Source organism: Dipodomys ordii, unplaced genomic scaffold (genome assembly GCF_000151885.1).
Source record: "Dipodomys ordii isolate 6190 unplaced genomic scaffold, Dord_2.0 Scaffold53, whole genome shotgun sequence".
Classification (NCBI taxonomy): Eukaryota; Metazoa; Chordata; class Mammalia; order Rodentia; family Heteromyidae; genus Dipodomys; species Dipodomys ordii.
Window position 1 is genome coordinate 9,666,205 of NW_012267269.1, and position 12,849 is coordinate 9,679,053.

At 34.3% G+C, this 12,849-nt stretch overlaps 1 pseudogene across 1 annotated transcript; it reads left to right on the forward strand.

The window, feature by feature from the left end:
• The first annotated feature begins 11,847 nt into the window (after positions 1 to 11,847).
• LOC105988988 lies at positions 11,848 to 12,574 on the forward strand (annotated as a pseudogene). The gene has a single exon (XR_001175226.1). The product of XR_001175226.1 is annotated as a peptidyl-prolyl cis-trans isomerase A pseudogene (transcript).
• The last annotated feature ends 275 nt before the right edge of the window (positions 12,575 to 12,849 follow it).

A 12,849-nucleotide genomic window follows, 5' to 3' on the forward strand; every position in this document is an offset into this window, starting at 1 on the left:
TTTCCCCAAATACATCACATTGCAATTACTTTAAGAAATTTTTCGGATGGCCAAGTGCAAAAATAAGTATGAAATGTAAAACTATCTCTTGTTATGTGATGTTATATCCAAACTTACAGCAAAACAGAAAGACAAAATGAATATTAGAGACTTGAGGAAAGAGCTCTTGGCCAGCTATCTAACTTCTGTTATCAACTAGCTAAGTTACCTTGGATGAATTTCAGACCTTATTTCTACTGTAAGATGAGGTTTTCTAAATATAGTTGGAAATTTGGAAATATGATTTACATCAAGTGAGCTGTGAAATGTGTCCTATAATTCAAGCAAACCAGACATACCATTTTATGGTGGTATTTGCCTCCAGTTGAAATTGTAACAGGATACCCAATTATAACATTGTATATTATTAATAACAGATTTAAAGATTTCATTTTCACACACTTTGCCAAAGGATACCAGTAAATTAATATTAAAGATCAAAGTATTTTTCTTCTAGTCAGTACATTTAAGAACAATGTAAACTTTACATTGTTTTATGAAAAAATAAAATGTTGTGGTCAAGAAAGAAAATAAATGCACCATGAAACATTTCTACACCATATTTGGATTTTCCTTTTTTGATATTGTTGGAAGTGTTAATGTTATATACACTCATGAACTTCTGAAATATCGACTTGTTTATATTCACATTTTCTTTTAACATTTCAAAATTCACAAAGGAAGGGGCATTGCTTAAATGCTTATTTTTTTATAATTTATTTTATTTTATTTGTGAACATACTGTACAGAGGGGTTACAATTACATGGGCAGGAAAATGTGTACATTTCTTTTTTTTTAATTTAATTTAATTTTATTTGTGAACATACTGTACAGAGGAGTTACAATTACATGGGCAGGATAATGTGTACATTTCTTACCAAGCATTGCAGCCTCCTCCTTTGTTTATCCTTCACATCCCTTCCCAGCCTGCCCCCTCCCAGTCCCAATCCTTCCCCCCCTTCCCCCCCCACCAACATTGTAAAGCCGTTTTCGACATGACAACTTGTACTTCTCATTGTTGCAACAGGTCCACCTGTATCCTTAAACGACTTGTTTTTCCCCATCTCCACAAGTTATACTGACATCAAATATAGTGAAAGCAGGGATTATACTGTGAGAGAGGGACATACAAAGCAACAAAGAAATAATCTTATAAATGTGTTAGAAACAGTCACATGAAAGAAAAAAACATTTGAATACATATCTTAGGGTTCATTTCCCTAACATCACCTTATCTGACCTTTTCTGCGTGACTCAGTCATATACTAGATATCGCACATAAGGGAAACCATGGGATCTATGTTTCTTTGGGCCTGGCTTACTTCACTTAATATAATTTTTTCCAAGCCCTTCCATTTCCTAACAAATGGGGCAATGTCATCCTTTCTGATGGAGGCATAGAATTCCATTGTGTATATATACCACATTTTCTTGATCCATTCATCTACTGCGGAGCATCTGGGTTGGTTCCATATCTTAGCTATAGTAAATAGTACTGCAATAAACATAGTCGTGCTGGTAGCTTTAGTGTGATCTTGTTTGTAAACATTTGGGTAAATGCCCAAAGGTGGGATTGCTGGGTCATGGGGAGCTCTATGTGGAGTATTTTGAGGAATCTCCATACTACTTTCCAAAGTGGTTGAACAAGTCTACACTCCCACCAACAATGCAGTAAGGTTCCCTTCTGTCCACATCCCCTCCAGCATCTGTTGTTGTTAGAGTTCTTGATTTTTGCCATTCTAACTGTAGTGAGGTGGTATCTCAATGTCGTTTTGATTTGCATTTCTTTTATGGCTAGGGAGGTTGAGCATTTCTTCATCTGTCTATTGGCCATCTTTCTTTCCTCTTCAGAGAAGTTTCTCCTTAAATCTTTAGCCCACTGATTTATTAGGCAGTTGTTTCTTTGAAGATTTGTTGTTGGGGGATTTAATTTTTTGAGTTCCATGTATATTTTAGATATGAGACCCTTGTCCATTGTATGACTAGTGAAGATCTTCTCCCATTCTGTGGGCTTTCTATTGATCTTGCTAGCTATGTCCTTTGCCATGCAGAAGCTCTGCAATTTCATGCAATCCCATTTGTCCAACCTGTCTTTGATTTGTTGTGTTTCTGGGTCTCTATTAAGAAAATTTCGGCCTGTGCCAAGTAGACCTAGGGTTTCTCCTAATCCATCCTGTAACGTTTTCAGAGTGTCTGCTTTGACTCTAAGGTCTTTGATCCATTTGGAGTTGATTCTGGTGCTTGGCAATATATAAGGTAACTAGTCATTTTCTTAACTTGGTAGTTAGTTTAACAAGATGTATAGAGGCAAATAGATTCAAAGCTATATACTTTGTAATCAAGCAGAATATTAATTTAAAAATGTGTTTACTTCTATATTTTTAAATAAGTTTTTTATTGTGAATATTCTGTACATAAGGGTTACAGTTACATGAGCCTGGTAATGAGTACATTTCTCATCAAGCATTGTTGCCTCTTCCTTTGTTTTTCCCTTACCATCCCTTCCCTCCCATCTGCACAACTACACTCCCCCCACCCAGCCTAAATTGTAAAGTTTGTTTTTCGACCATTGCAACAAATATTTTTGAGTTAGCACACATCTGAGAGATGAGGTGCTTTTATTGTGATATTTCTACTCACATACACTAGTATAATTATAGTTCATTGTTTGGTAATCAGAATTGAAACCTATTTTTAGCAGTCACACTTTGGCCCTAAAGGCAAAGGGAGAACCAAGGACAAAATCTAATGCTCATGACTCACCCTATTTGATCTTTCTTTGACTAGGTTCCAGAGCCTAAGAGCAAAACCCACTATATTTATAGATCAATCTTCTGCTTCCCATCTCATAATCAATTTACCCACCACTGATTATTAGTATATGTTTACTGTCCCTTTTGTCTGAGTGAGCAAATACTTATTCGTGGCATGAATTTGGCAAATTAATTCATTCATGCATTTTCAATGACATAAACAGACATAATCTGTTAATGTGATTAAGAGTTAATCAACATTAATTTGTTCATTTTGGTTTAAATTTAACACATGCTATTTAGAAATTTTAGATTTTATATTATTATGTATTTATTTGTGTATGTGTGCAGGTCGTGAACCTGGAACTCAGGGCAAGGATGCTGTCCCTAAACTTTCTTGCTAAAGCATAGCACTCTTCACACAAGAGCTCCAGCTCCAGCTCCAGCTCCACTTCTGGCTTTTTGATGGCTAACTAGAGATTAGCATCTCCTGGACTGTCCAGCTTTGAGCTATACTCCTCAGATCTCAGCCTCTTGAGTAGCTAGGATTAGAGACCTGAGATTTTAGATTAATTTTAAGGTGCACTGAGAAACTACCTTAGTTAATTTTCATTTTAGTTTATACACACTTCACCAGACAATATTTTCATATTTTGATGATATCAGTATCTGATAGGGTTATTAAAAATAATCAAATTTCAGAAAACTTTTTCCTTAAAGACAGATTATATAAAAAAATCTACTTACGTCAGGCGCTGGTGGCAGTTCATACTTGTAATTCTAGCTACTCAAGTGGCTGATATTTGAGAATCATAGTTGAAAGCCAGGCTGGGAAAGAAAGTCTCTGAGACATTTATCCCCAATTTACCATAAATAAAATGGTAGTGGAGCTGTGACATAAGTGGTAGAAGATCAGCCTTCAATCATAAAGCTAAAGGACAGTGTCCAGGCCCTGAGTTTAAGACCTAATGTTGGCACAAAAATCTAAAAACAAAGGGAAAGACAGATTATTTTTCTAAAATGTATAGATTAAATACTTTGCTGTGAGATAAATAAAAATGTAGCTTGAAGAGTTGACAATTCATAGTTTGTGATACCAAGTCAAAGGTTTTGCTGGCTTAGACTAATACAAATGTCTAGATTGCAGTTCCAGATATGGCTTTTATTATGCAAAAGTATTTTTCTTTGCAAGAAAAACTTCTACATATAAAATTTTATGTATTTTCATGTTTAATTTGACTATAATCAATCTTCAACCAAATGCTTCTTAATATCATTGTGGAAAGTATAATAAGCCATAATATGCTTGGCTTAGCAAAATACATAGAATTTTCTATTATTATAAATGATACAGATTTTCATAATCTAGCCTAGAGAAGGTATTAGATTTGGCCTATATGAACTCTTTAATTATTAAAATATGCTTTCTCAAAATGTAATCTGGTTTGAAAGCAATCCCATCTTCTAATCTATAATGGATCCTGTATTATATAGTTATTTAAATGCTTCCTCCAACTTGATGATTTTGAACAAGTAATTTAATTTTTCTAAGTGCCAATAACTTTACATGTGGGAAGAACAATTCAATGTCAACCCTGTGTGAGAAAACATAAGAATCCTAGGACACTTTCATCCATGGAGTAGACATCCATTAAATGCCATGGTGTTCCTTGCTCTGGAACTTCTAGTTTGTTTGGTAGTTTACTGATGCATTCATATGAGACTATTTTCTAAGTGCTGTAAATTATTGTGAAACGCATACTTAGTTTTTTAGCAGGAGTTATGGACAATATTTCTTGTTTTTGCTATGAAGAGGAAAAAAACATAATTCTCAGCTGAAAACATTTGATAATTTGGGGAGTAGTTCAGACATCTCTAACCTGTATCCACTAGAAACATATCTTCCTTCTTTATTTTTTCCTTTCCTATGGGCTTCAGTGTGGCTGGAAAATGTTAAAATGACAAACAAGTTTTGCCCCAAAAGCATCATCTTTTTACTGTTGTTAATAAACCTCAACTATCTGGCAGAAGGAAGCTGGTTTTTCTGGGAAGCACATCTGTATTCTGGGAGCTTATTTAAATATTTTTTGCATACTTATGTTAAGGAATGAAAGGGAAAATATTAACTGACCCTTGGGACAGTTCTTCTTGTCCCATGTTGAGATGAGGTGTTTGGATCGTTAATATGGTAGCAATAATTAACCATTGGCAGAAGCTTTGGCAAAGCTAGTTACTGGGTAGTAGTTTATCATTCATTGGAAAGGAATTGAGTGGAGCCTCATGGTATTTACTATGTTGGCCTTCTGGATTTTTTTCCTCGCATGATGATTGAAACATTCTCACTTCTTTAAGATATATGCACAATGAACTTTACTTCTTTCTTCCACTGGTTTTTACTGGCTCGTCATTTCAGAAGCTCCAGACTCACCAGTGTGTTGAATTTTTGTGTTCTCAGAACTGAGGCACACCTCCACTCTTAAGAGATGCCTTGAGTTCTTTATCTTGAAAGAAATGCTAAGTTAGGTCTTACCCAGATATCTCAAGAATGCAACCATCCAAGCTTCAAAAGGATAAAATGGGTTATATCAGTCTCTCATACTTTAAGATATATAAGTGTGAAACCATGTATGCAGAAAGAATACATGGAAATGATTTCACCTCAAGTTTTAATAAGTACATGTAGATGATAATCTCAGGTGGTAGAAAGAAAATCTCTTCTTCAGTTTAACAAGAAGTTCATATCCAGTATATACTATTTTCCAAATTGCATCTCACTTAAATAAAGAAGAAAACTATTTTCTTGTCTTAAAACAGATTAGAAGGAGAATTTCCATTGTTAATAGCAGTTCTCATTTCTTTGCCCAATAAGTTACAGTTGCAGATTAGTGAATACCCTGTAGAATTTTGGTCATTTGCAGTATCTAATTGGTTCATACTTTAAGCTACACCACTTGATTGACAAATAATATTTCATCCAAAATGGAAGAAGTAAAGGAAAAGCTTAAATCAGACAGATGTGGTTCATGTGGCCCCTAATGGTGGAAAGCATTAATGGGCTTCAGTAGAATGCACACTAAAGAAGATAAAGAAAAAGTTAATAAATGGATGGGAATTGGACTCATATAACAGAGATTTTTACTACCTCTTATTCTTTCTTTGTTTTTTCCTAATACCACAGAACTAGTCATTTGAGATTTATGTGAGGATATCATAATCAAATAACGTTGTTTACTGTTGGAAATTTTCTTATAGGAAATATTCTCATTGCCTGTAAATTTGTCTTTCTGAAATTGTTTCAAAGACAATTATATGTTTTAAAGTAGATGGGAGTGTTTAATAGAAAGTTTGCTGTATAAAATTTGTTTCCCTCTCTAAAAATTACAACTCCAAAGTTTGATGGTTCTGCATCTTAACCTTGTAGATTTTTATTAATTTTTTTTTGGTCAGTCGTGGGGGCTGAACTCTGGGCCTGGGCACTGTCCCTCAGCTCTTCAGCTCAAGGCTAGTGCTCAGTGTTACTTCTGGCTTTTTTCTGCTTATGTGGTGCTGAGGAATCAAAGCCAGGGCCTCATGCATGCAAGGTAAGCACTCTACCACTGAGCCAACTTCCCAGTCCCTTTATTAATTATTAATAATATAAAACAAGGGAAGGGAAAAAACAAAATTATTAAATAGGGATACAGGGTGGACCATTGTAACAATAAGATGTACAAGATACTATGTTGAAAATGAACTTTACAACTTGTGGTGGGGAGGAGGGAAGGAATTGGGGTTGTGGAGAGTGAAGGCATGGTAGGGGAAAAACAAAGGAGGAGGTATAATGCTCTATAGGAAATGTACTCATTACCTTACTCATGTAACCCTTCTTTACACTAGTTTTACAATAAAAAATGTATTTTTAAAAAGTGTAAAAAATAGTAGAAAACAAAGGAATTGTGGCTATATATAATAGCAGGAGGAATAATATGTCATAATATGGGTGCATTCATTATAATGGGACTTTTCTAAGTTGGTCCTTCCTTATTTGCTTATGCCTCTCAGTTTTTATGTCTGAAAGTGTCTTTTACAGAAAATATGGCAAGGTTATTAAATTTCTTCAGAAATTTTCTATACATTATTATCTGGCTGGATTTCTTTATGAGAAAACATGGGAATCATGTTCTATTGTGATGTTGATTGACCCTAGACTATTAAGCAAAATATACTAACTACCTGGATAATGTTTCAGTTCTATGAATAGAACTTGACACTGGAGAAAGGTATTTTCATTGTGGTAGTCATATTACCATGCCAATAATATTTTGTTTTCCATCTTGTTGGTGTCTTCTGACACTCTTTATTTGCCTTTTATGGCTTTTTAATTATTTCATTAATTTCACCTATCAGCATGAAGGATAATGCTCATTCAGATTATGACATTTCTCCATTTGGCAAATTGTTGTTATAAAGGGTGTTGTCAATTTGATGCTGAATTTGATAAAATATATTTCTGATGCATTCAAATATTAGATTCATATAGACTTTATATATGAGAACATTCCCTAATAAGTATCATTTAGATGTTTCTAACGTATAGTATTTTATGCCATCTAGTACTAACAACGAGGAAAATAATAAGGTAGTCTGTAGAGAGAGTGATTGGTAAGAATAATTTCATATTATATGTAGAAAAGAGTTTATGTGCAGAAATATCCCTGAATAAAATTATGTTTCCACGGTACTACAGGGAGAAACAGAACATGTGCTGAAAATATAGAAAACTGATGAGACATTGAGTTGATGATGTGTTTGGAAAGAAGCTATAAGTCAAACAAATGAAATATACTGTACATAGTAGAATGAGGACATCTACAACCCAACCCTGTGAAATAAAATGACCCTAAAGCTCTGCCAATTTTGTATTTCCAGGTAAGCTTTATTTTAGGGGGCCTTGTCATTTGTATGATTAGTAAACTCAGCTGTTGTTATTGTTAGATACAACAAAGCAGTTCATACTATGAGGGTCAAAGTACCCTATTTCCTAGTGGGCCAGATTAGTGATTTTTTCATAACAGACATGAACATGCCTTTTCAGCTTGTTTTTGTTTTTATTTTTTTATTGCAAGAAAGAAAACTCAATTATCTTCAATTGCAAATGATGGCTTAGGTTTAATAAGGAAGACTTGGAATTTAAAATACTTTAAAGAAATTAGGAAGAGCTATAACCAAATCTCTCTGGTCACCCCAGAAAGAAAATAAAGACTCATCAAAATACATGAACCTTTCTTCTCATTTTCAGATCCCAGGATATTTTGTGAGTATATGGATTTCTTGAGTACTTTTAAAAAATTTTTTAAATTATATTTAAGTAGTTGCACAAGGAAGATATCTTTTAAGCAAGCAGTTTATGAATATAATGCATCTTGATCTGTGACACCTTCAACAGAAAAATTGGTTGGACTTATACTATTTTTCCAGATTATTAAACAAAACTGCGAATGATAGTTTAGTCCTTGGTTCATCTTATGTATGGAAGGAAATGAAGGGATTTCAAAAACTCTGAAAAAAAACTTCTAAGTCACATTTAAGATATTGATGTTGTACCTTCCATATCATCAGCTTGAAGTTACATTCTGAAGAACAAAAGTATTTGGAATCCACACTATAGGGATAAAGAGAAAGAATTGTGGGAGATTTTTCATAGTAAATCTTCCTGAGAATTTTGTGTGATCCTGAGCCATGGCATCTTCAAATTCAAATTCGTGTGGATGCCAAAAGCTCTTCAGAGAATACAAAGATAAATGGAGCATCAACTTAGAAACCAAAGGTCCTGAATTTTAAGTCTTTGTGGAATAAATGGTATTTAAGCCAGATAAGGTCTGGATGCACATTTGCTGAAATTCAGAATGTCCAGTACCATCAAGTACATTCATAACATTTCCAAAAAAAATTAAGAGTATATGTTAAAAATCATGCAATTGCCTGCATGATAATATTAAACTTATAGGAACACAGAAGTTCTCAATTAAATAAAATGTAAAAAAAAACCTTTTCTTTAAAAAAAAGATGGTGCCTTAACTGCATCCACTTGACAAGCTTGAAATATATTAATTTAATTTGGTATTGAACAATTCTTTTTTTCTTTCACTATATTTTTATTATCTTTAGCCATGGTATAAGGCAATCCCCATTTAACAAAGCAGTTTATGAATACAATATATTTTGATCACTGTCACCCCTTTTAATATTCCTACCAATCCCTCCCTTACACTATTGTGAAATTCTAAATTAAAGTTTTACTTAGGAGTATATGTGTATTTTATAATTAAACATAAAAACAAAGATAAATAATAAAAATAAATCTATATGTTCTGCTTCAAGGTGCCAAACTTATTTGATCAATTCATAAAACTGCTCAAATCCTGAACACATACATGCAAGAGAATATAAGATCCACATGTTGAACCCTATATGAAAATAATGTTCATGCAAACATGCAAAATCAGTGATTACATTACTTGTTCCAAGGCCTCTAGAGCAAGATCTCTTCAACCTTCTTTCTTTTTTGTCTTTCCTTTTTAAAAATATCTTACTAAAAAAACAACTATAGGTAATCCAAAATGGTCACAAGCATCTTTAATCCAGAATACCTTGAAATATTTGGTTTTCTAGGTGTAGGAAAACTCCTGTCAGTTTTCTTGCTGTTAGACATGTTAATGCTCTATGAATCAGCACATTAAAGCACTCTTTTTAAAGTTGCTGCTAACTCCAATATTGGTTGTTCAACCATTGGTCTTAGACTTATTTTTGTTCACTTGGAAATTTATCCTCAAAGCCTTATATGGGATGAGGAATGGTTAACACTAACAGAGGCAGGATGATAGCATAAATACTATGTGCAAGGACAATATTCTCCAAACTTCATAGAGTTAGTGGAGCTAAGCTTCCATTAATATGTAATCTACATTGACCATTGGTTTGATTTGAATGCATAATGCTAATGGTTTCAGCCTTGCTATAGTGACAACATTCTATTGATAAATTCACTTTTACCATGTAGAATTACAGTCTTTTCACAAACTATGTTAGCTTTCCCAGATAGTGCTCAAGTGTATTAAGTTGTAATGCCATTTTTCACTTTATTTTAGAGTAGTTTTGTCAAAGCTATAAGCAGGACCCATCATAGAAAAAATATAGCATGCTTTCTCGTTATTCTATACCACACCATTTTGTAAATGGAAGTCTATATCTTTTGTTATATATTTTTATATTCAAGGGAAGAATGACTTTGCAAACACATTGTCCTGCAGAAACTTTATTTTAGATGCTGTAAAAAAGTAATGCTTAGTTTTAATTTCCTCATTTTTTCTACAAAAAGTATCTAAATTATTCTGTTACTATAAATATAATAAGTGATGATGCTGAAACTGAGTTTAATGGTCCAAAGTCTAGAAGTCCCAATTGAGATCTGGCTAATTGTATCTGTACCCTCCCCTCTCAAAAAAAAAAAAAAAGAAAGAAAGAAACATAGTGAAAGTCAGAGAATGGAAATATATGTAAATAATGGGAATATAGAACTTCCACAGTCTTCAACTGTCTTTGTAGGTACACATCTTGGTTTCTGGTCAAATGTGGATAATTTAGGCAAAGGATGCATAGTCATTCATAGTGATGCATAGGTATGGATAGATAAGCGAGACCCAGGCAACAGGTATGTATGTGGCTTGTCTTTGTATGACTTCTACAGAAGTTGTTATTGCTTTATTACTGAAACAGAACAGAAAGAGAGTAGTCTCCTAAGATTTGGACTATTTCTTTTAAGAATATAAAAAGAAATATTGCTTGTTTGGGAGGCCAATTTACCTTCCACACAAAATGCTAATCTGAATCTTCCTTTTCTACCTCCAAAAAGTGATTGCAAAGGGACTGTAGAAGAGAATAGGTCAGACCAAAGGGCACAGATATGAAGTTGAGGGACTTTTAATTCATTCCTAAGACCAAACAAAAGCTGGGTTTAGGTTGTTTCTTACAGAACTACAAGTTTTATAATAGTGGAAAAAAGGTAATAATACCTTTTCTTCTCTCAGAAACATCAAACCTTACAGTGAACAATATAAGCATACATTAGATGGAAGTGAAGTGTGTGTGTGTGTGTGTGTGTGTGTGTGTGTGTGTGTGTGTACATGCGCAGTTTATGAAGTTAGGGAGTTACATGCCCTGAAGTTCAAATGGAATTACTTAAAGATGGCTGAACCTAAACTTGGGTCAACTTGATTCAGTTAGATTCTTCAAAAAGATGTAGGGAGAACTATATACATGTGTTTCAAAATGCAGGAAGTGTGCATAGTTCGATAGTGGGAGATTCTGCACTAGAAACTACCAAGTAGCTGTGGATCTTTAGGGAATGAGATCAGACAATGCGGTGGAAATGGACTCTCAATAGCAATTATCCCTAGGTGTGTCAACCTCTTTTGGCTGTAGAAAGAAAGAAAAGACTAGATAATTCTTATACACTGATGTAAACAAAGCCAAGTTCTTAGCTTATTTGCTAATTAATTCCAAAGTAGAAATTTCACCAATCTGGAAAAAAAAGCTAAACATGATAGAAAATGAACTGTCAGAACACAAACTTAAAATGAAAATAATTCTTACAGAAATATTAAACATCATCTTGGAAATAGTATAAGAACAAATAAACATGGTTGTATATGCATATTCTCCATGGAAGATAGCAGTAAATAAATGCCAGAAAATAAGCTAAAAGATATATTAAACCACATTAGATGGAAAAATCATATTATGTAGACAGGGAATTGTGTTGTACCTCCATAATTCTATTATAAAAGAGGCGACAATTGGGAGAATCATGCATTAAGGCCAGCTTGCGAAGAAAAATAAAGGTAGCAAGATCCCACGTCAACCAATAAATTGGGCATGGTGGTCCATAGTTGTAATGCCAACTATACTGAAGTATTAGGTAGGAAGATAGCAGTTAACCTGGACAAAAAATGCAAGACTTTATTTGAAAAGATAAATAAATAAAGGAAAAAGGTCTAGAGGCTTTGCAGACGCCACTGTTGATTGTGGTTACCAGCTGCCAGCCATGGTCAACCCCACCGTGTTCTTCGACATTGCCGCCGACGGAAAGCCCTTGGGCCGCGTCTGCTTCGAGCTGTTTGCAGACAAAGCTCCAAAGACAGCAGAAAACTTTCGTGCTCTGAGCACTGGAGAGAAAAGATTTGGTTATAGGGTTCCTGCTTTCACAGGATTTTCCCAGGATTCATGTGCCAGGGTGGTGACTTCACATGCCATAATGGCACTGGTGGAAAGTCCATCTACGGAGAGAAATTTGAGGATGAGAATTTCATCCTGAAGCATACAGGTCCTGGCATCTTGTCCATGGCAAATGCTGGACCAAACACAAATGGTTCCCAGTTTTTCATCTGCACTGTCAAGACTGATTGCTTGGCAGCAAGCATGTGGTCTTTGGGAAGGTGAAAGAGGGCATGGAAATCGTGGAAGCCATGCAGGGCTTTGGGTCCGGGAATGGCAAAACCAGCAAGAAGGTCACCATTACCGACTGCAGACAACTCTAATACATTTGATTTGGTTTACCATAACCACCAGACCATTCCTTCTGTAGCTCAGGAGAACACCCTTCCACCCCATCTGCTTGCAATATCCTGTAATTTTTGTGCTCTCACTGCAGTTCTTTGGGTTCCATGTTTTCCTTACCTCCCCTCCAAATCTAGCTGGATTGCAGAGTTAAGTTTATGATTATGAATAAAAACTAAACAGTGTCAAAAAAAGGTCTAGAATATAGCTTAAGTGACAATGTGCACCAAGTTCTAATTTCAATTCTGCTTAACAAAAATAAAATCAAATCAATACATGTGAAATTTTCAAACATGTAAAATTTTCCAAAATACTTCTAATATTTATCTCAACAAAGAGAACTAAACAAAAGTATCAGTTGACACTATTTTAAAAAATCCATCAAAAAGAAGAAATTTATACAAATATAGCTTACAAATTACTTCAAATTTAGAATTAAGGAGACCATCATATTTCTTAAAC